The 22,086-nt window shown below is 41.3% G+C and overlaps 1 protein-coding gene across 1 annotated transcript in view; it reads right to left on the bottom strand.

Annotated features, from left to right (window-relative positions):
• The window catches only part of RWDD3 (RWD domain containing 3), a 372,006-nt gene that overhangs the window by 239,316 nt on the left and 110,604 nt on the right, over positions 1 to 22,086 (bottom strand). The gene's annotated exons all lie outside the window — the stretch shown is intronic.

The following is a 22,086-nucleotide window of genomic DNA, read 5'->3' as shown; positions in this document are numbered from 1 at the left end:
GTTTCTTGTAAGTTCTTGCACCTCTCTCCTGGTGGGGAGAACTTGAGCATGCTCTTACCTAGGTCAGCAGCTGCCTCCCTGCAATCACAGCACAGCAGAGCTGGGGTTTGGGTTGCTCTACTTGGGTCTACTGTCAGGGAGTGGAAGAGATTTTTATATACCAGATGGGTAAGTACAGGGGAATTGATGGTGGGGAAATACCTGAGAATTCAGTTCTAATAGGGATGGCATAACAGGAGCACATGTTCAGTGTAGGTCATCATTTGGCAGAGCCCCTACCCCAAAGAACGCATTCCATAAACAGATACAGGAGAAAACTTTGTCAAGTCCTTCTCAAATGCACTAATAAAGAGGCAGCCAAATTAATCCATATTCCTAACTTTCTCTTATATATTCCCCAAAGATAGATAGGAGTTAGAAAAACCTAGAAGTCTAAACCACATGATTTTAAGCATATTAATCATTTCCTGAAAGGGACATATAGTTGTCAGTGCCATACAGTTACCATACAGTTAACCCAAGAAATCAACTGCGTATCTTTTTTATTTCTCAGAATGAGTTTCTAAATGATGAACTAGATGAAACAGTCACCTCCCCCCCGCCCCCATCCTTGCCAAGTATATGGCAATAAAAGTAGGAAACGGGGAAAAATTGTGAAAGCAAAGAATCAGGTAACTAAAATTTATGAAAGAATTCATTAATTCAGATTTACAGAGGGTTATGTGAGAAATCCCAACCAATGTTAACAGTGCTCAGAAAAATGTTGTGTTTAACATCACAATGCAACCTACAGCATTCTCCTGCACAGGAAGGAACCAAGAGCTCAAGATGGTGACATGGTATAAAGTAAAAGGTAAGAAAAAGGCACATGATGAATCACTAAGCTACCACAGGTGAAGTAACAGATCCACCATTTACCAAACATGTCTCCGCACAAACATCTGGACATCTAGGTCTGGCCTACAAATACCTCCTGCAGCTTTAGTCACAATTATCCTACAAGTAACTCTACGGTCCTGCGCACAAGACAACAAACAATCTTGGCAGTGGTCTGTGGACCAGAAGTCATGAACTGGATAAATTTCAGTCATCAAGATTGGTGCTTTTGCCTATCTCCAAAGTCAGTGACACAGCTAACTAAGCACAAGAAGCAGCCAACCCACATCCTCCCCTTATCTCTACCCAAATCCACTTTGTGACTGGATCACCTAACAAAATGGGAAAAAGGAAAGAACAAGAGAAGTGGGGAAAAAGGATCAGAACTACCCAATATTCTAAAAGAAAGATAAAGTCGGGCAAGTAAATAATGAAGTTGAAATAACCCATACAGGTACTAAGTACATATAATACATTATTTTATCTTCAGGTCACACAGACCTCTAATTTAATAAACACAGCAATTAAAAAGTGATTGTAATGGTACACAAGATGCATGCATGCTTCCCTCAGCTGAGCAGCATCAGAGAGTTTCTAGCTCAAGGAATAATTAAATTTCCCTAAAATGATCTCATAAGGCTTTCCTGCACAGAGGAACCAGGCCCATTTATGCAATACTACATGAGCAAATAAGTTCGTGGAGAAACAAAGACTGGTAAAACTTTCTTTTAGCATTCTTCACACTATAGATGGTCATGAAAATCGTCACCAAAGAAAATTAGACAAATGGGTTTTTTCCTTTCCTTTTTTTTGTGCCGAGACAAAACATCAAAATAATCAATAACGCTTTTCAGACCAGTAAGTTTAATTGATGAAGATAACCATTAACACAGAGTAATTTTGGAACCTGTAGGTATTCATTATTTTATTTCAAAACATATTACTTATTTTGATGACTATAAGGCTATTGGACACCCAGGAAAATGGCCATACTAACTCTCAATACTCTCTATCTACTTTCTCTTTTACAAAGTGTCTTGCAAAGAGCCTCAAAGGTACCAGACAGATCTAATGGCAATGCAACCATTATAGACATCGCGCCAGCACTGCCTGCCCTCAGCAGTCCTGGATTACATGTGCTTTTGGCCTCTTACCAACCACAATCAAAGTGCAATTTTAGTTATGTTTCACATAAGTTCGCTGGAATGCCAGAGGTAATATAAAGGTCTTATAAGCATTCAGAATCCATCTATCCTAATTTTCCATATAGTGTGCCTTTTTGCACAAAATCTTGAGAGAAAGACAATTAATATATTTTTAAGGAAATGTAACTTTGTTTGAAACATTCCAGAGGACACTGTGTTTGGTTTTTGTTTGTTTTTTATTGTTGGGGTTTTTTTAAATCAGACTTGAATTTCACTTTAGTAGAGCCAAGATTTTGACTTGTACCTCATGGTAGGAAGACCTCATGCAAGAGAAAGAGTTATACAGCCACAGTCATAAAGAAACCAGTTCCACGGATATCCTCACATTTAAAAGTCAGGTGAATCAGTGAGAGTCAGGGTCTGGGAAAAAAAAAAACAAACTACTTATATTTATTTTGCCAGAGAAAAGACCTATTCTAATAGCCAGGGAAGAGTATAGACTTACTATTGGTGATTTGTCTAGGAGCTTTACAGATACTTACATTAGTAAAAGAAACAGCTTTCTCTATTTTGAACTTATAACTAGTAAATGTAAATTTTGCTTTAACTATTTGCTCAGTCATGTGGTTTAGGGACCCACACATAACATTATAAACAAATCACATCGCTGTCTAAGGGAGAAAAAGGCAGAAAATAACTTCAACAGAAGTGGTGAATGAAAAGCAGTCTTTCTAGCGATAAACTTATATATTTGTGGTCAATATTTAATGGTATTTGTGTAGCAATGTTTCTGCAACTAAGTTTATGCACCCTGTGCACCACAGTCCCAATGAAAGAACACAAATAGCTACTTTCATTTGCAACAGTTTGATTTCTGAAAAGAACATAAAATTAGCTACAATATTTTTTTTTTAATAATTTTTTTTTAAGACACCCTGGTGCTCGAGAAATCATTCTAGGAAGAAACCTGCAGGAAATGTACTTCTCTCTTAAGTTTGCAGGTACAGTAGTACAAATTCATATTTTGTTTCTCCATTTGTTAGTTGATTAACACACACACAGAGGACAAAAAGACAAACTAGAGACCTACTTTGATATTCCCATTCCCACTTTATGTTTCAACAGACATAGTTCCTTCAACTGAGGGACCAGATACTCTGTCCTCATTCTGAACTTCAAAAGCCTCAAAAGAAATTATGATAATGGCATTGTGGTGTTTCCAGTTAAAATCCCCTGTGGACCTCCTTCATACAGACAGTTTCTGCTGCTCAAGGGCAAGGGCTGCAACATCCTGGGAGCACTTCACAGAGTGCTTCTGTGGTGCAGAGGAAAGAAAGCTCAGAGAAGAAACTTATGTTGCTGCAAGAAAGCAAGTTAACAGGAAATGGTGGAATTTGAGCAAAAGAATAGTCCTCAACTGTGCTGAGTGAAAGCAGCTGAATAAAGTTATAGCCAAGGCTCAAGTAGTTGTGTGAAGGAACTGTACTTCACAAACAGAAAGGTCATAGACAAAGGACAGATATTTGCAAGTCATACGTAAGACCAATTCTGTTCTGGATTCAGGTGATGCTCAGAAGGCAGCAAAGGCCAAGTAAGAGGAATCTACAACAAATCTCTTCCTTGCATAAAGATTTCAATAGTATTGCTTTTGAGAAATGAACTTCTGGCTAACATTGCTACAAACACCAGGAAAAAGCTATTCCTTACTTGCCTCTCAGCACTACTGGCAACCCAGTCAAACAGCTCAATGAGCATGAAAATACGCTGCACTGCAACAGAAAGACCTTCCTCAGAAACAGTGCTGACAAAACACTGGAATTTAAACATATGATCAAAGTCACCAAGTGACTGTGTGTCAGGTGAGCCCTGGTGAGTGACAGAGTTCATTCTCAGCCTACAGCAAAAGCTGGATAATTCAGCTTTACTCAGCCTGAGCAGGCTAAGTTACGCTGGAGAAGGTCAAAGTTAGCCTAAATTCTGCGCCCTGCACAGCGCAGAAACATGCACTCAGCTCAGCTGACTTCTTAGTTTGATAACCAATGGTACCTTGATAAATAAACATCTAAAATGCTCTAATGGGTCAGAGCAGAGGTGCAGCTAGCCCAGCACTCAGTATCCAAGTGGAGTGTTAGTCGGGGGAGCACAGGAGTCCCAAATGCTCCCCCAGCAGCCACAGTTGCTGGGTTAGTGGTGGCAGCAGACACATTCCTGCCTAGTCCTTTCGTATCTATTTATGGACATGTTGTCCAAGAAACCACACAAACTGTCTTCAAAAATGCCTGCTTCTATAACTTTCTGCAACAGCAAGTTCCAGAAGTTCGCTGCTTTACAATGCAATACTTATTTTCTCCTCCTTTTAAGTTATTGACTCCTACTTTCAACAAGAGCCTCCTTGTTTTAGCACTGCAAAATTTGGTGTAAACAGTTCTATATCCAGCTTTTCTACTGTCCACTTCTCCTGTGCTAACTTTATTTCTTTAATAACCTTTGAAGTGGAAGCCTCTCACTGGCTTTTTGACAATGCAGTAAGCTATGTGCACTTTATCTCCTGTATCCACACATCCACAATACCCTCACAGCAGAGCACTGTGGTTGGACTTCCCTTCTCCACAGTGGCACTAGATTTTCCCCAACAGATCATAGAATCATAGAATAGTTTGGGTCAGAAGGGACCTTTAAAGGTCATCTAGTCCAACCCCCCTGCAATGAACGGGGTTATCTTCAACCAGATCAGGTTGCTCACAACCCCATCCAACCTGACCTTGAATGTTTCCAGGGATGGGGCACCTCTCTGGGCAACCTGTTCCAGTTTTTCACCACTCTCATCGTAAAAAAATTTCTTCCTTATGACTAATTTGAATCTACCCTCTTTTAGTTTAAACCATTAACCCTTGTCCTGCCGCTACAGGCCCTACTAAAAAGTCTGTCCCCATCTTTCTCATAAGCCCCCTTTAAACATCAAAAGGCTACAATAAGGTCTCCCAGAGCCTTCTCTTCTGCAGGCTAAACAATCCCAACTCTCTCAGCCTTTCTTCACAGGAGGGGTGTTCCATCCTTCTGATCATTTTTGTGACCCTCCTCTGGAGGCACTCCAACAGGTCCCTGTCTTTCCTCTGCTGAGGACTCCAGTGCTCGATGCAGTACTCCAGGTGGGGTCTCACCAGTGCAGAGTAGAGAGGCAGAAACACCTCCCTCAACCTGCTGGCCATGCTTCTTTTTATGCAGCCCAGGATATGGTTGGCTTTCAGGGCTGCAAGCGCATATTGCTGCCTCATGTCCAGTTTTTCGTCCATCAGTAACCCAAAGTCCTGCTCTGCAGGGATGCTCTCAATCCCTTCATCCCCCAAGCTTGTATTGATACCGGGGGTTGCCCTGACGCAGGTGCAGGACCTTGCACTTAAGTTTAGCCACGCATTGAATATTGTTATTCTTTAAAAGGGATGCTACCATCTCACCAGGGATGGAGGTCAGACACGCTGGTCTGTAGCTCCCGGGTTCCCCTCTAGAGCCTTTTTTATGGACAGGACTCACACTGACAACCCACCAGTTCCTTAAATTGCAGCCCCTGGCAATGCACTGGTGAGGCAGCAGCAGCACAGGTCCTAGATAGTAACTTAAAACTGATTTAGCTCCTCTGACCCACCTGCTACAAAAAAACAAACAAAAAAAAACCCCAAAAAACCACATTACACCACCACCACGCCACACACACAACAATAACTTATGTGAAAGATCTCCCCAGCATCTTCAGCAGTAAAGACCAACACAAAGAATTCACTAAGCATCTCTGCCCCAGCCTTTTCTCCAAGTGCCCTCAGTTACACTGCTGTTGTCAAGTGGTCCCACTGATTTCCTGGGTTTGATATACTTAGGAATTTTTTGCCAACAGCTTGAGCATCCCTTGGAAGACACTTTTCTAATTCTTTATGAGATTTTTAATTTCCTGTTTGTGCTTGACCTGCCAGGTATTAAGGACTTTCCTCTTCTCATTTGAGCAGGCTTTCCCTTTTCTAGCAGCTAGCCATTTTGCTACCGTACCTTCCCCTGACATTTCTATCAAGAGAGGTAGGCTCCTGAGGATGACTTTGTTTTCTTTTTTTATTGTGGAACATATTTGGGGGCTTCTAACAACTTTATTGGAATAATTGTAATTTTAATAGCCTGCAGGCTGCTCATAGCCTTTTTGGACTAATTCTTTAAGGGTTTGTTGCCCAATTGCCTCATTGTGTTGCAGACCCTACACTTGAAATGAAATGACCACATGCTGCATGTATTTATTCTGCTCTCTTCAGCTACAGAGTTCAACCTAATCTTATGATGGTCACTAGTTATCAAGAAGTTCCAGTGCACCACTCCAGACCACATCCAGAATAGCATCTTTCTGGATGCACCAGGTGCTCTGGGAAGCAGCCACTTCGCACGTCTGGACACATCATCTCCGTCTCCCATCCTGATGAGGCACCGATCCAGTCTCTACAGGGCCCCTGTTGAAACCTCCTACTGTTGCTGCCTGTCCTGAATTTGCAGCTTCTCTACTCTTATTTCACATTTCCTGAGCACTATTATGGGTCTGAGCAGGGGGCTGGTAACACAATCTTAGCACTATGTTTTTATTAGAGCACAGGATTTCTGCCCACAGGGGTTCCACAGGCCTGCTCTTCTACCATAATATTTTTATGCTGTTGCACTTCATAAAATGCTTCATGTATGGCACCACTCCCCTAACTATGTCCCTCTCATCTTTCCTATAAAGCTGATATAGCCTGGCAGCGTTGATTATCCTCCTTCCAACAGGCCTGTTTTTTCAAGGTTATCACTTCACACCAAATAGTCCAATTCCCTCATCTTACATTTTAGGCCTTAAAGCTGGTAGGGCAGCACTTGTAAGTTTTTCCTTTCCTCCATCTCTTCATACTGCTTGTTAACTGGCAGCGAAGGTGCTCTGAGAGGACACCCTTCCTTCTTACACTGCGCTCTTCTTTGACCCTTACAGACTTGTTCAGTGTACCTCTGAAAATCAGCCATGCTCCCACTTCAGCCCCTGATTTTCCTGCCCCTGATGATGCCCCTGCTACAGGAGCACCTCATTGGAAGAAGACACTGCAGTGTCAGCTGACAACAGTCACATCTGAGAGACCTGGTCACTCTTTTCTAACAGCTGCTTTCTTCCCCAGTACTTGCATCCTCCTCAGCAGAGCAGGGGCTGCTGCCATGGCAGAGGCTTCATCTGCAGCCTTGCTAGAGGCCTGCTGCCTTGTTCACAATTGGAAGACGCACACAGAGAGAAGCTCTCTGGGGCTATATCACTTACTGGGGAAAATGGGGGACTGAAATGAAGTGGCCCAGAAGAACAAAGAAAAAACACTGAATGGGCAAGGTCAGGCTATGTGAAACCAGTCGTGATTACACTATTCCAATTTAACTAATATTCAGCACCGAATCAGCACAACCCTGCCTGCATTCTGCACTCCTTCTCCTCAGCAACATCCATCTGTCAAATTATGCACTCCTTGCTGAGACCAGAATATTATGGCTGCAAGAAAGCATTTAGACCATCATGGTTGCACTTAAGGAAAAAAAAAAAAAAAGAAAAAAAAAAAAAAGGTGGGAGGTTTTTTTGCATTTGACTGCGTTGATGGCCTTCACCTCTTATTCCTATGTTATTATTGCTACAGTATGAAGACATTTAGCTTCTAATTGTGTTTGAGACATCTGTGAATGACTCATTATTGCTTTCTCTTCTTACCAAAGATTGGCTTCTGGCTCAACTCAAGGACAAAAACCCACCAAAACACCTAGGGACCAGAACCATGCTGTTCTGACTGCTGATCCATCTGCAGAACAAGCTGGCTACCTGATTGATCCAGGATAGTTCAACAGGGAGAAACTCTTCGTGCTGCTCTATAGCTATACATCCCTCACCCAGAGGCAGGGTGTAATTTGTTTCTTAGCTGCTAACTAGGTCCGTTTGTTTCTATCAAAGCATTTTAGAAATCAACTAACTCCTACGAGTTGTCACCTGGGTGCAAGCCAGGTGTTGCAATGAATCGAGAGAGCAACTAAAAACAGAGGTTTTAGCAAATGAACAGGTACTTTGACAGTAGCAATTTTGTTTCAGCAGAAGAGATTTGCTTATCAGTTTGGCTTATCAGTTCATTTCAATACTTACTGAACTCTGATTGCAAAAAGGCTCCTGAACAACTTTAAAATATTTTTTTAAATTGTTCCATATGACATAATTGATAACCATCATTTTTCTAGAAAGACAAACTGCCTTTTGATTTGCTGTCTGCTGTAATAATAACAGCCTGAATAATCAAATCCTTTCAAAATAGCTTTCTCTTGTAAAAAAAATAAACATATAGAATGAAAACAGACATTACATGCAGCTTCTAATATTTTTCTCATTTCCCCCTTATAATTAAAGGCCTTGATAATCCGATAGCTGTTTTGCTATTACTGTTACTAAAATGATCTGGAATTATTCTAAATTCTCTCTCCATATGTATGCAAGTATTTCCATACTATATCACTACAATTCTTTAAAAAATTACTCTTACTACAGTCAGCAATTCATTCTTTTCTTATCACAGTAGAACAAAAATATTCCACGCTGGCTTTATCTCATTTCCTCAACTGAGATCAACTAATGCCACAAGTATTTTTCCATAAAAAGAAGAATTATAGGGCACATTTCCTTTGGATTGAGTAGTCGTCTCCTGCTCTCCTTGCATTAATGGTCTTAAGTTAAACATTTTATACAACGTTGTTATTTGTAACTTTTAAAGCAAAATAGGTCATGACTTGAGAACCTCCTCTCTGAGGTACTGGGCTCAGGGACTAGATTCAAAAGCTCATCTTACCGAGTTAATAGGGAAATCCCTATTGTCAGTCCTATATGTCATTAGAAGTACAGAAAAAAAATAAATAAGAGAAAAAAATACCATTAATTGTCCATTACGATAACTATTAGATGATCACTACAAGCCAACTGTACACCTGACTCAAGTTAAATTCTGCACTTTGCAATGATGTGTTTGAAGTGATAATGGGAAGAGGGAAAGGATTGTTATTACGAGCACAAAGTGCTAATCTGCTGTCTAGGTCTTACTGAACCTCTCCCCTAACATTTAATCTAAAATGCTTTCAGCTCTTAAATTCGCCTTCCAAAACCAGTAGGAGGTTAAAGCAGGACCCAATGGGAGGTTACATTTATTTAATATTCAGTCCTTTCTCAGATGAAATATTGCAGTCTATCCTCACAGGTATTTGTCAAACCATTAGAGTAATGGTTTATAGCTATTACATGAAATTGTAGTTCTATTTGTAACTACCATTGACAAAGGATAAGCAAAGTGCATTCATTTTCTTTGAAAAATACCCAAAACCTTTGCTGTAGAGCACTGAGGGAATCTGCCCCATTAACTAGTTCAGAGCTGTAAGCTGAGGCGATACCAGTAAACGTTGTTTAGCAAACAGGAGCCTACATCTCTGTAACACCTGCTCCAGCACTACCGTTCCCACCTTACAGCTGTATAGTTCACTGCAGACACATCCTAAGAGCCCTCTGGCACAACTCCGGTTCCTGTACCTTCACATATTAACAACACCTGTAAAATAATATTCATAACTAGATCTAGAAATTGGTTATTTTTATAACAGCCAGTACATTTAGTACATATTATTGTACTTACATTTTTCTAGTATCCATTAGAAAAATAAGATCATCAGAAAGAAGCAGTAATAACATAATGAAATACACAGAACCATCAAACTGAACCTGTCACAGAAATCTCTTATGAGCAATTTACTTGAAGTGCAATGCACACAGCTTCCATTGACTCTGCGGATCTCAATTTCAAATTTGCTCTTGTGCACTGAGATTTATTTCTAGGAGTTTAATTTTTATTTTTCTCTCAGTATTTTGCTAAAGCCTATGAAGAATTTTGAGAAGGAAATATAAAACAACCTATTATTTCTCTTAGAATAAAAGACTGAAATAAAATTAAACACTCCTTACAGAGATAAAACTCCACTAATTCAACAGCCCAGGCTAAGATGAACTTGAGCTTAGACTACTATGTAAACTGGCTGTACAGAAAAGTGTGATTTCCATATTTGTCAGCTCTAACTGAACACTGATCACCACTACAGAAATAAAAATATTTTTTCAAACAACTTCTTTATCTTCAAGCAAATCTGAAGTGTCATGGAGGCAACTGATTTCAAGAGATTAATACCATAGTGTGGCTGAGCAGTTCTGACTTGCGTTAAAAATTTTTCACTTACACATCATTCTTACTGACAGTGGATAAAAGAGCAATGAGTAGCACTTGTTGCTACCACTTTGAAAGCTATCCTTTAATTAAAAGGGAATCTGATGTGAAAAACTGTCTTTTATTGAAAATACACAGTTCATGAGAGAATTCTTTTTTTTAATCCTGTTTTAAAAAGTCCACAAATCTAGTGTCATTCTGCTTCTTAGAAATAGTTTCATTTCTTATTTTGCTTTCAATTTTTGTAATTTTGCAGTCAAGAAATAACTACTGATAAGAATAATATAGACTTTGGGAAGTGCTATTGCAGGATCAAAATAAAGTGACAAAACATGTTTTCTCTAATTTTTGCTTTTGTTTAAAAAATAAAAAAAAGTTTAAAACTTGAAGACAGCAGTGTCCCTTCACTGTCACAATGAACACAACCAGGGCACAGTTTTGGCCCCTGCCAGCTGCCAGGCTTCTGCCACCCTCATGAGACAGTGCCTTCAAAACACCCACAGCTCCAGTCCACATGCAAAGGACAAAGAGAAAATTCTTAGGTTCCTGAGCAAGACATACCTTCCTTTGCTCCTGACCACTGCCAGGGTGAAGCTATACTGCTAACAATTATGTTATTTTCTTTCTCAGATTAGTCTCTCTTAAAAAGCCTTTCCTGTTATTGCAGTCCCTGTTATACTCACTATGAACATCTGCATATCCAGCTACTACTTTTATTATTTCCTCAATTCCAGGATTCTTAACATCAAGTTGTTTGTTGTGGGTTTTGGGTTTTTTTAATAAAAAGCTATGCTTAAGGTACAAAACACCTATAATTACATTTTATATATAATCAGTTAATAACTGTTAATCGCAGCCTTCTTGGAAGAAAGATGCTACTGAAGACCATGGCTGAGTTACACCATCATGAACACAGACACACACAGCCAGGCAGACAAACTGACTCTCAACCACTGCTTCCTGTGTAACCTTTTGACTCTTTTTTTTTTTTTTTTTCACATCTCAAGACTATGAAGTCAACAGCACTAAAATGCTACAGGCATAAATACAGCATCTGTGCCAACTCCAGGCACATTCATTTTCACCAGCTACCAATGACTTTCAACACAGGTTTATGATGCTATATAAATAACAGCAATAACTGATGCCAAGAGCCACCCCAACACCACAGCGGCTTGCTCAGCTGGGGAACGGCTACCCAGTCAAGCACAGGGCCCTGGAAGCATGGCCAAAACCAGAGGTCCTCGGAGGCACAGGGCAGTCTGGCAACATAAGGGTTATAAATATTGAGCATTCAATTACTAGTTTGCTTCTTGCCCTTTGATAACCAAAAACCAAATTGCTTTTCTGTTGCATAAAGTATCTTTCAAATTCAATTGCTTATCTCCTCATTCACTCAAGAAGGAGAGACCTCAGATTTACAGGAATGAGAGGCCACAACACAAATATACTATATTAAACATACAACAGACATCTGAAAAATAACCAAAACATACTCTATTGATTTTAACCTTCAATATCAAGGTATCCTCCAGCAGTTTCAACTGGATCCAGGCTATAAGAATTTCCAATTATTTTAATTCCTATATATGGGATAAGCATTTAGTTAGCAACATCCACCATAAAACATATTTTCGGTTGTTATTAGGGCACTATTACCACACGGAATTGAATGCGCTGCTACTGCGAACCATGCTGCTGCTGAAGCAAGAGAGGCCGCTTTCCCATACGCAATCCCCCACTGCCATGGCAGGCAGCCACAGCAGGGCAGGTTTGCCACCAGTGGGCCCAGGGTGGAGCAGGGCAGAGACCCTGGCCAGTCCTCACACCTGCTCAGCTGAAAAAGACACACACCTGCACGCAGGTACTGCTCTTATAACAAGCTACTTGAATAGTGTTTATCACCTTAGTTACACTAAACAAGGATTTAGTTACGGTCTTGAGGAGTTCTGTGTCTACTTGGTGAAAGCTTACCTTGAAGTGAAAAGCATAATGTTCCTCAGGTACCTACGGTACCGGCAAGAGGTCTTCTGTTGCCTAACTTCCAAGCTCTGCGATTTTTAAAAATCACTACGAGTGAAGAGGGAAGCAAGGGGATGGAGGTGGTCCCAGACTAGATGCAGGGACTGAGGTGGCCTCCACGGGGTCTCACAGAGCCAGGAAGGCCCACCCTGGGCACCCAGCCCAGCCCAGCTGTCTCCTGGGGCCGGGCCCACCAGCAGCCAGAGCAGGAGACGGGCCCCAGGGCACAGGTGCTCTCCACTCTGTGATAGGTTGACCCTGGCTAAACACCAGGTGCCCACCAAAGCCGTTCTATCACTCCCCCATCCTCAACTGGATAGGGGAGAGAAAATATAACAAAAGGCTCGCGGGTCGAGATAAGGACAGGAGAGATCATTCACTATTACCGTCACGGGCAAAACAGACTCAGTTTGCAAAATTAACTCAATTTATTACAAATCAACCAGAGCAAGGTAATGAGAAATAAAATGAAATCTCAGAACACCTTCCCACCACCCCTCCCTTCTTCCCGGGCACAACTACTCTCCCGGATTTCACCACCAAGCCCCCCCAGCGGCACAGGGGGACAGGGATGGGGTTTATGGTCATCACACGTTATTTTCTGCCGCTTCACCTCCTCAGGACGAGGGCTGATCACACTCTTCCCCTGCTCCAGCGTGGGGTCCCACCCACGGGAGACAGTCCTCCACGAACTCCTCCAACGTGGGCCATTCCCACGGGCTGCAGTTCTTCACGAACTGCTCCAGCATGGGTCCATTCCACGGTGTGCAGTCCTTCAGGAGCACACTGCTCCAGCGCGGGTCCCCCACGGGGTCACAAGTCCTGCCAGAAAACCTGCTCCGTGGGCTCCTCTCTCCACAGATCCGCAGGTCCTGCCAGGAGCCTGCTCCAGCGCGGGGTTCCCACGGGGTCACAGCCTCCTTCGGGAACCCACCTGCTCCGGCGTGGGGTCCTCCACGGGCTACAGGTGGAGATCTGCTCCACCGTGGACCTCCCTGGGCTGCAGGGGGACAGCCTGCCTCACCAGGGTCTTCACCACAGGCTGCAGGGAAATCTTCGCTCCGGCGCCTGGAGCATCTCCTCCCCCTCCTTCTTCACTGACCTTGGTGTCCGCAGGCTTGTTTCTCTTACATGTTCTCACTCCTCACTCCGGCGGCAGTTTCTCTCCGTCCCAACTTTTTTTTCCTTCTTAAAAATGTTATCACAGAGGCGTTACCACTATCACTGATTGGCTCGGCCTTGGCCAGCGGCGGGTCCGTCTTAGAGCCGGCTAGTATGGGCTCGCTCTCTCTCGAACACAGGGGAAGCTTCCAGCAGCTTCTCACAGAAGCCACCCCTGTAACACCCCCCCCGCTACCAAAACCTTGCCAAACAAAACCAATACACACTCCCACCGTAAATCCCCTCTTACCAGAAAAGGAAGGAGGGGGGAAGATTGTTCTCCACAAGTACTACAGGTATTTTAAATACTTCTGCCCAGAAATCCTGAGCTCTGTCACTCACAACCCGTGGCGAATGTCAGGGTCTGTCTAAATCTGGCAAGTACACCCTGGCCTTCTAACACAGGCGCAGGCCAGGAGCCAGCTGCAGCCCCAGGCAGCAGGCCCACCACGCAGGGCCATCCCGGGTTTCAGAGGCAGGACGAGACCTTGTCAGGTTCTTCACATCCCTGCGGGCACAGAGGGGTCCCCAGAGAGCAGTGAGGAAGCGATGGCTTCATCGTGGCATTCAAGCATTTTGTGGGAGGCCAGCCACCCTGGCCTGTATGCTTCAGGCAGGAGGCCTGGGTTACTGACCTGCGCAGCCCTCCGAAGAGGAGCAGCCATAACGGTGTCATGCAATTTTACTAAGCTATCCACTATCCAAATCATACTGCACTCTGTTACAGCAAGATCCTGAGGAACGCGAGGCTCAGCAGTCTCCCAGCCTGGCTGCTGCTCAACAGCTCTTCCCTGTGCCCTGCCCCGAATTGCCTCAGCAGTGACCCTGTGGTTATCAACATTAACACATTGCTTTGGTGCCAGTTGATCCATCCCAGGGTGGCATGCAGCAGGCAAATACTTTGTTCACAAGAGAGGGCTGTACAGCACTAAAAAAATGAAAAAGTGAAGCAAAATAATTTTTCTCCTTCTGGGGAGCTGGGTAGGAGCATTGCTTGTCATGCATCTGACTTCAACATTACCTGGTGAAAATGAATGTGCCTGGAGTTGGCACAGATGCTGTATTTATGCCTGTAGCATTTTAGTGCTGTTGACTTCATAGTTTTGAGAGATGTGAAGAAAAAAAAAAAGAGTCAAAAGGTTACACAGGAAGCAGTGGTTGAGAGTCAGTTTGTCTGCCTGGCTGTGTGTGTCTGTGTTCGTGATGGTGTAACTCATTGCTTGTTATGCATCTGACTTCAACATTACCAGCAGTGAGGACTATTAGTATGATCTACTCTCCTTTGATCAGTCATGACAGTCAGCCTAGATTTTGCAAAACCAAAACTAAAATTTAACACGGCATTATGTTTAAGGGCATTATCACAGACTTCCATGGTTTATTTGTGCACCATGCCACTGCAGAGTCATACTGCAAAGAGTACAACTGTAGACATATTCAGTGATTTAAAAAAAAATTTAAAAAAAATCTTGTCTTAATCCTTCCTTGTTTCCCCAGCATTTTCACAAACACCAACACAGAGTTTTATGGACATATTGTAAAAGGGAATAAACTGTTCATTAAAATGGCACTTTTTATTATATTAAAAAAATATATATTAATTTATAAGTAAAGCAAAATTCTCACCAAAAACTGTCAACGGAACGTCTGCTAAAGGACCCTGTTCCTGATGAAAGGACAGCCATCACATCTGAAAGTAAAATAAAAGCCTCTAATTTGTATATAAGCTCTCAGTCTGCTAACTAGTATACTAAACTTTAAAGGTAACATGTAGGTCCTCAGAATAAGCTCCTGATATGTTTCATGAGCTTACTTCAACTTTACCAACCACACCATCAGAGGTACTGTTAGCTGCATTCCTTCGCTCATGCGGTGAATCCTAAGACTCTTTTCAAGCTTTTTAATGTTGTTTGTTTCCCATATCAACTCAAATATTACTTCCCTAATGGTAACTTCAGTGACCAAGTGAGGGAAACAAGCACCAGGGCAGATGTCTGAAAAGAACTATCCCACCTTTGCACGCTCAGGGCGCAGACAAAGTTTCTTCTTGCATAGAGGATTTGCTCTGACTTTATTGCAAGGATTTTATCAGGGTTAACTTTGAAATGAACAACTTCTGATATGAGGCAGCTATCTTCTTTGAAACTACATATACTTTTAGGTTTACTCCACTTTCTGTGGATCTTCTGATCAAGGCTTGTAACAGAATAGTTGAAAAGCAGACACTGAACATTCAAAAATGTAGCTGTAGAAACTTGTCAGGCGGCAGGCAGTCCCAGATGACTACAGCACATGAAGCAGCTCTCCAAAACTCTGAGAAGTTTTGATACATTGCTGTATATGTCACCTTAACATATACTTCCAAGATGCATTAACCTATCTGGAGAAAGACTGATACTGTACTTCATATCAGAGACCCTTACTTCTCATAATGACAGTAGATAGAAGAGTCTAAAATGGTGATTATAACGAACATTCTCATGAAATAACTTTTAATAGTTTTGCAGCTGCATCTTTATGGTAAAAAATTAAGGTACAGTGTCTTGCTTTTGTAAATTATGTAATTTTAAACAATCAAAAGTAGCTTCTAGTAGGTGTCATTATGAAGAAGAAGCTACCAATTTTTGTGGGTTCACTTTTTCTTCTTAGAATGAAAGCTAAGCCTTTGAATTTGCTAACATCTTTATTATTTCCCATGCTGAACCTAAGTAGAAAACCATTATTATATATTTATTTTTAAAGTTGTAAAAGGAGTTTGATTACTTTGTATGCCAACTTACACTCAAAGAGACTTTAGAAAACACTGATCTTAAGGTACTGGTAAACACAGCAGTTAGAAGGATATTCTTCAAACAACAGTAGGAAGAACTGTGTTTTATTGCATTCCCATGCCACTGCCAAGCAGTGGCAATAATAATCCTTCATCACATTGTATAACGAAAAAAACACTGCAACTTAAAAAAAAAAAATGACAATTTACTGTAGTTTTCCTTTAAAGTGCTATAAAATGTGACCACATTCACATGACAGCATGTGTGTGTATATGTGTCTCTTCATAAAGCTTCTCTGAAGGGCAATACAGCATGTACCATGGAAACAGGGGTTGCCATGGAAAGAATGCTTTTTAGTAGAAGAAATGAGGGCTTGATTCCCCCTCTCTCATTTCTCTTAAAAAAAAAAAAAAAAAAAAAAAAAAAAAAAACCAAAACCAAAAACCAAACAACTCAGTGTAACTGTTGACATCAGCAGAGTTATTACTGAAAAATGTCAGTATGAATGAACAATCAGACCTGATACATGCACAGCAGAGAATTTTTGGCATTAGGGTTGTAGTGATCTGCATAGCCCTATATTTTCAGAGCAGCTTTCCAGCTAACCCTCACACCACATGGCTCCACAGCCAGCCCCCCTTGGGCATGCTTGTGACATGTCCTTCAAAACACAGCAGGGACCAGAGCCACAACGAGTCATAGGAGTGGGGATACGCAGTTGTTGTTCCTCACTTGCTCAATCTTCATGCAGAAAGTGCCAGAATCTCCTACCTGCCAGATCTTTGCTTAAGTATGAAACATTTTCTGTTAAAATGCATGTGGTGCTACAAATGAATGAAAAGCATGAATCAAATTAACTTAAAGCGTATTGGTTTCCAGACATGCTTAAAATGAAGTCTGAATTGATGTATTTCATCTACCTTATTCATTAAAATGGCATTCTTGATGTCCTCATGTTACTGTAATCTCCAAAGCACTGGACAAACAAGTACATTTGTTTATCTTTATCACTCTTTCCTTACTAAAGAACAGGGTTTTATTAAAGAGATCAATCACCTGTGTACAGTTTGATAGCCTGAGTTGTGCATGTAAGACAGAACTTGCTTCAATAGCCCACAACTCCCAAAGTATAGAGGGGCATGTAAAACCATTTGTTGCTTTAATAAAACAAAATTTTTCTCAGAGCTAGCAAGTACCCTATTAGAATTAGTAATTTGAGACAGAAAAGCAATGCTTAAAAGAAACCAATTCAAATAAAAGGAGCAGAATCAATCCTGTTTGCTTACCTCCATGAGAGCCCTATGCTTCTAACAAGAGACACAAAAACACTTTACATGCTTAATGTACTGCCTTTCTCTTATTGAATCACACTCATTGTGGAAGCAGTCTTTTGAGGCTTCTAGATGTGTTGAATTAATTGGAAGATTGCTGCTTCTAATGAATGGTCTCCTTATAATGGAGGCCAAAGTGTTAAAAACTTATCATCAGGGGCAAAACATGCAAAGGAAAGCTTTTTGGAAATGCTGGTGAGCAGTCTGAAATACATTGTTTTATTAAAAGATGATATTTCTTACTAGGTTACTGCTGTAGTGTAATGAAGTTGTATCAGCAGAGGAAATAATGTTATGTGCTAACACTGTTGGATATTACCACAAACTGCAACAACCACCCCTTTTATGATGAAAGGCTGAAAAAAAAATCTAACATTAATTAAGATCACACCTTTGAAGTCTTTTCACTTTTTAACAAGCAAGAGCTGATAAACAGCTCAGCCCCAAAATTGTCCTTCTACCTATGTTACGGTGAAGAATGGAAATATTCTCATTATGCCAAAACTTGTAGTTCATTGACTGTCAAGGTTTTGAGAGTTCTTATTAATTTTTTAACTATTTCGCTTTATAACAAAATTATCTGTTTAATTTGAAGAAAAAAAACTCCCTTTAACTGCCTACTTTGATTAAGTAGTGGTTTTAGCAAATGGACATGGTATGCAAAGCAACTGCTGGCCGCTGTAACATGAAAGATAAAAGTATTGAAATAACATTTCAGAAGAAAATAAGCCCACTATAGGTAGCAGCAACTAAAAAAAACCACTAAGGTGATCAGTAAGTGCTTCCCAGACTTGAAAGTAAAGCCAAAAAAGGAGAAGAGAACCAATCCTTCATCTCCTATCAGCTGTTCCTGTTACCAGTGATTATGGCAATATTTCACAGAGAACATATGGCAATGTTTATAGCCATCAGGCAGTATTTCACAGAAGCTGCGACACCATGTGTCCACCAACTAGCCTTTCTGATTGCAATTAATTAGAGAAGAAGCAGGAGGCACTTTTTAAATAACATTAAGTCTCAGATTCCTGAAGTTCCATGGCCCATGTACAAGACTAAGTGACAGGAAAGTCTATTAAAATTGTAACAAGCCTACTACAGTGAGTCTGTCCTTGAGGAACAAGACCTAATAAAAAAAAATACACACTTTAAGGAACGTAAGAAAGAGCAGAAGTATAATAAGCCATTCAGGGTGGTACCCTGGAAGCCTGCAACAATAAGGAAATATCTGAAGACCTTTAACGGGCCATTTTATGAAACAGATTCTGCAGAAAAGCTGCCACAGTGAAAGCTATAGCAGTTGTTTTATAGTTGCCAGACCCAAGAGTATGTGTATCAAAATTACATGGGGATCTATTAAGGAGCCGAGACTTATGAAATGCACTGTGGTAGTCATTTCATGATTCCTATTTTAATAAAAGCAAGCAAGAGAGGAAAATTAAGGGTAATAAACTACCTGATAGGTTTTCATACAGAAGTGGAAAGCTGAACTTTCCCAGCCAGCCCCTGCGGCAGAATCTGGCACTTTCAGGTAGCACTGCTCAGGAAAGAAGTAGTGGCAGAGGTGGGCAGCACAGCCCAGCGCCACAGCACCTTCAGCAACAAGCAACACTGCAGAGAGCACTCCAGACTATAGTGCAATGATTCCTATTAAAAAAAAAAAGCTTTCCATCACAGAGGCATTTTCACAACCCAGTCCAATCTGACCCACTGGGAATGAGCAGGGTGAATCACACAAGCTCAAAATTGTACCAAAACTGATGCAACAGGTGAGGCATCAGTCAAAACTCATGCTAAAATGTTCAGCACCATGTTCCTGAATTTGAGATTGGCTTATAGCATCCTCTCCCCCTTACCGGACATCTTTGCTGCACACAATCTGCTTCCCTGCTGCCCCTTGTCTTGAGTTATTCCTCAAAGACATGAAATAAGAGAGCAAAATCGGGGGAAAACTTGTTCAAATGTAGTTTTAGCAGGGCTCCTTTCTGCCAGTTCTCTGAGCTGTAATCATATAACTGGGCTTACCCTGCAGCTCTTCCCACAGCTGGGGTACAAATATATCTCTCTCTTTTCTCTCCAGACCATTATTCTTACAAAACTTCTAGAAACTCAACACCTTTGAGATCTCTCTCCACCTGTCAAATTTTGCTAAGTCGGCCAGCAACCTCAGAAGTTATTAAGACATGCTAACAGTGCAGTCATACAAGCCTCATTTCCTTAAGAAAGGAGGCTTTTAAACTCCTCTGCCATTACATTATTGTTATTTTAGCATTTCCTTCATTTCCCCAAACCTCTAACCTCTAATTTTTATTACAGAATTCTCATCTTGAGACTTTTTGAGGCATAGAAAATGCAAATGGTGTTGGTAATAATGGAATCATTGATTTTTATTAGTCTTAAGAGCAAAATTCCACATTACACCCATGGTAGATCTCAAAAAGGTAATCTAATGGCCACAACCTGCCTAATTGTGATACAATAACCTAGGATCTGTTCTTACAGATGTGACATGACAGAAAATACAAACCATGTTTAAAGCATGTCAGATTATTGTGATGGGTAAAAATCTTTCCATCAACACTGGGCAGACTATTTTAAAACTCCAGATGTAGCCCTGACACCAATCAGCAGCTAAAAACGAGCTACCATTCCACCCACTGCTACACTTGTGTGATGACAATAGGGTAACTTTATAAATAATAAATAAATAAATAAATACTGAAATAAAATGACAGCTGGCAACTTCACCATCGTTGTCTACACTTTCCTAGGAGCAGAGTTAATATTTTGAGCTGTGCATGCAGAACACTTTCAAGGTTTGTACTCCATCAGAAAAAGTTCCCAAACTGTGAGGCTGACAGCTGCCACCAACTTAACAGCTATACTAAAGTTCCTGGCACAACTTACAGTGGCTTCTCTAGAATTTAAGAGAATCTTCAATGCTGAAAGAAAATTGCAATATATTCCTTTAATAAAGCACATTTCAACAAAATGATGAACAAGAGAGTTCAGAAAGAAACTCCTGTCCAATATGATACCCACCAGATGTGGTACCATCACTACAGCACCATCCTATTACTCATTATTTTTAGGACAGTAGCACAATGGCCACTGATAATCAAGAGCTGTAGCAGGGATCACCCTCCCCAATTAAATCCCTACTTTCTCCCCTTTTAAAGGCTCCCACAAGTGCACTGCTTCCCGTGTGGGCTGTGAGCTGGACAGAGAGGCACCCAACCCATGCCCCAGGGGATGGTCAGAGGTGCCCACCCCTGCAGGCTCTCCCTTCCATGCCAAAATTCAAGGGCACTACAAGGAGCAGCTTACACCCAGGGGCTGATCTGACCCAGCAATCCCAGGTGCCCCAGAAGATGCAGCCTGAAGCCAGGGAAGGCATGAGCCATAATGGAGTCTGGGGAGCTTGAAGGCAGCAGGACAGAGGCTTGGGTATGGGCAGGGGCACCACGCTGCCTCAGCCTGAGCCTTTACCCACACGGGCACAGCCTTGGATATGAACCACTGCACAGAGCTATGATCTTTAAAAAAAAAAAAAAAGCCTAAAAACATTAAGGATTTCAGCAGGAAGGAGACATCACAGAGAGAGATACTCTACATCTCACACTGGCTGTTCTGGAAAAATAAGCAGATGAAAAGTAGAAGACTAATTTGTACCCCCACTAGCTAAAGTAGTAAAACTATAAGTCATCCCCAAACCACCAGGATTTAACAGTACAGCTCTCTTTTAGTCAAATAAAAAAAAATACAAAAAAATCTTGACTCAACTATATGCATAGTTATCCTTGTAACAGTCATGTTGGCAGAAACAGTCACAGCAATAAAAAAATAAGATCTCTATGAAAAAGCCACAATTTGAGCAGAGTTCATCTGAATCCCAGCACACTGCACTAGCCAACCTCCTCATGCCAGAGACCCATCTGTAATGTCAAACACACATGGCTTTTTCACTTGGGAATTTTTTCTGTTTATACCCTTCTCTCTGAAAAATAAAAAACCCAAACACTGAGGTGTACAACCTGGTATCCCCCCCCCTCAGGGTGTATTATTAATTCCAGTCCATCACCTGATATACTGTCAGCCCACTGAGTGATCAGATAACTAGATGAGAATGAAATGGAAAAACCAATGTGGTTTTGGTAATCACACCTCACACTTCCCTACAACACTGAAACTGCTCCAAGGATCTAACAGAGCAGCTGATGATCAGTGCCAGTACACGTGGCCCATCCATACGGTGTTGGAGAGCCTGGGCTCTGTCACTAGTTCACATTGCATAAATGAAAAATTAATTGAGATGTAAACGGTCATTTTAATGAATAATTGACTTTTACCATAAATATTAGAACTCTGTAAAACACAGACCCTCTAAAAAGCAGTCACTGATCACTCCAGAATTTATTTGTACCAAGGACAAGTACCACAGCACCAAGATTTCATTTCATTTTCATTCGGACTAACACAGGAACTAGAGTTAAAGCTGGGTTGAAAT

Source organism: Accipiter gentilis, chromosome 8 (genome assembly GCF_929443795.1).
Source record: "Accipiter gentilis chromosome 8, bAccGen1.1, whole genome shotgun sequence".
In the NCBI taxonomy this organism is placed as follows: domain Eukaryota; kingdom Metazoa; phylum Chordata; class Aves; order Accipitriformes; family Accipitridae; genus Astur; species Astur gentilis.
The sequence above is the reverse complement of the archived record's forward strand: the minus strand, read 5'-3'. Positions and strand labels throughout refer to the sequence as shown.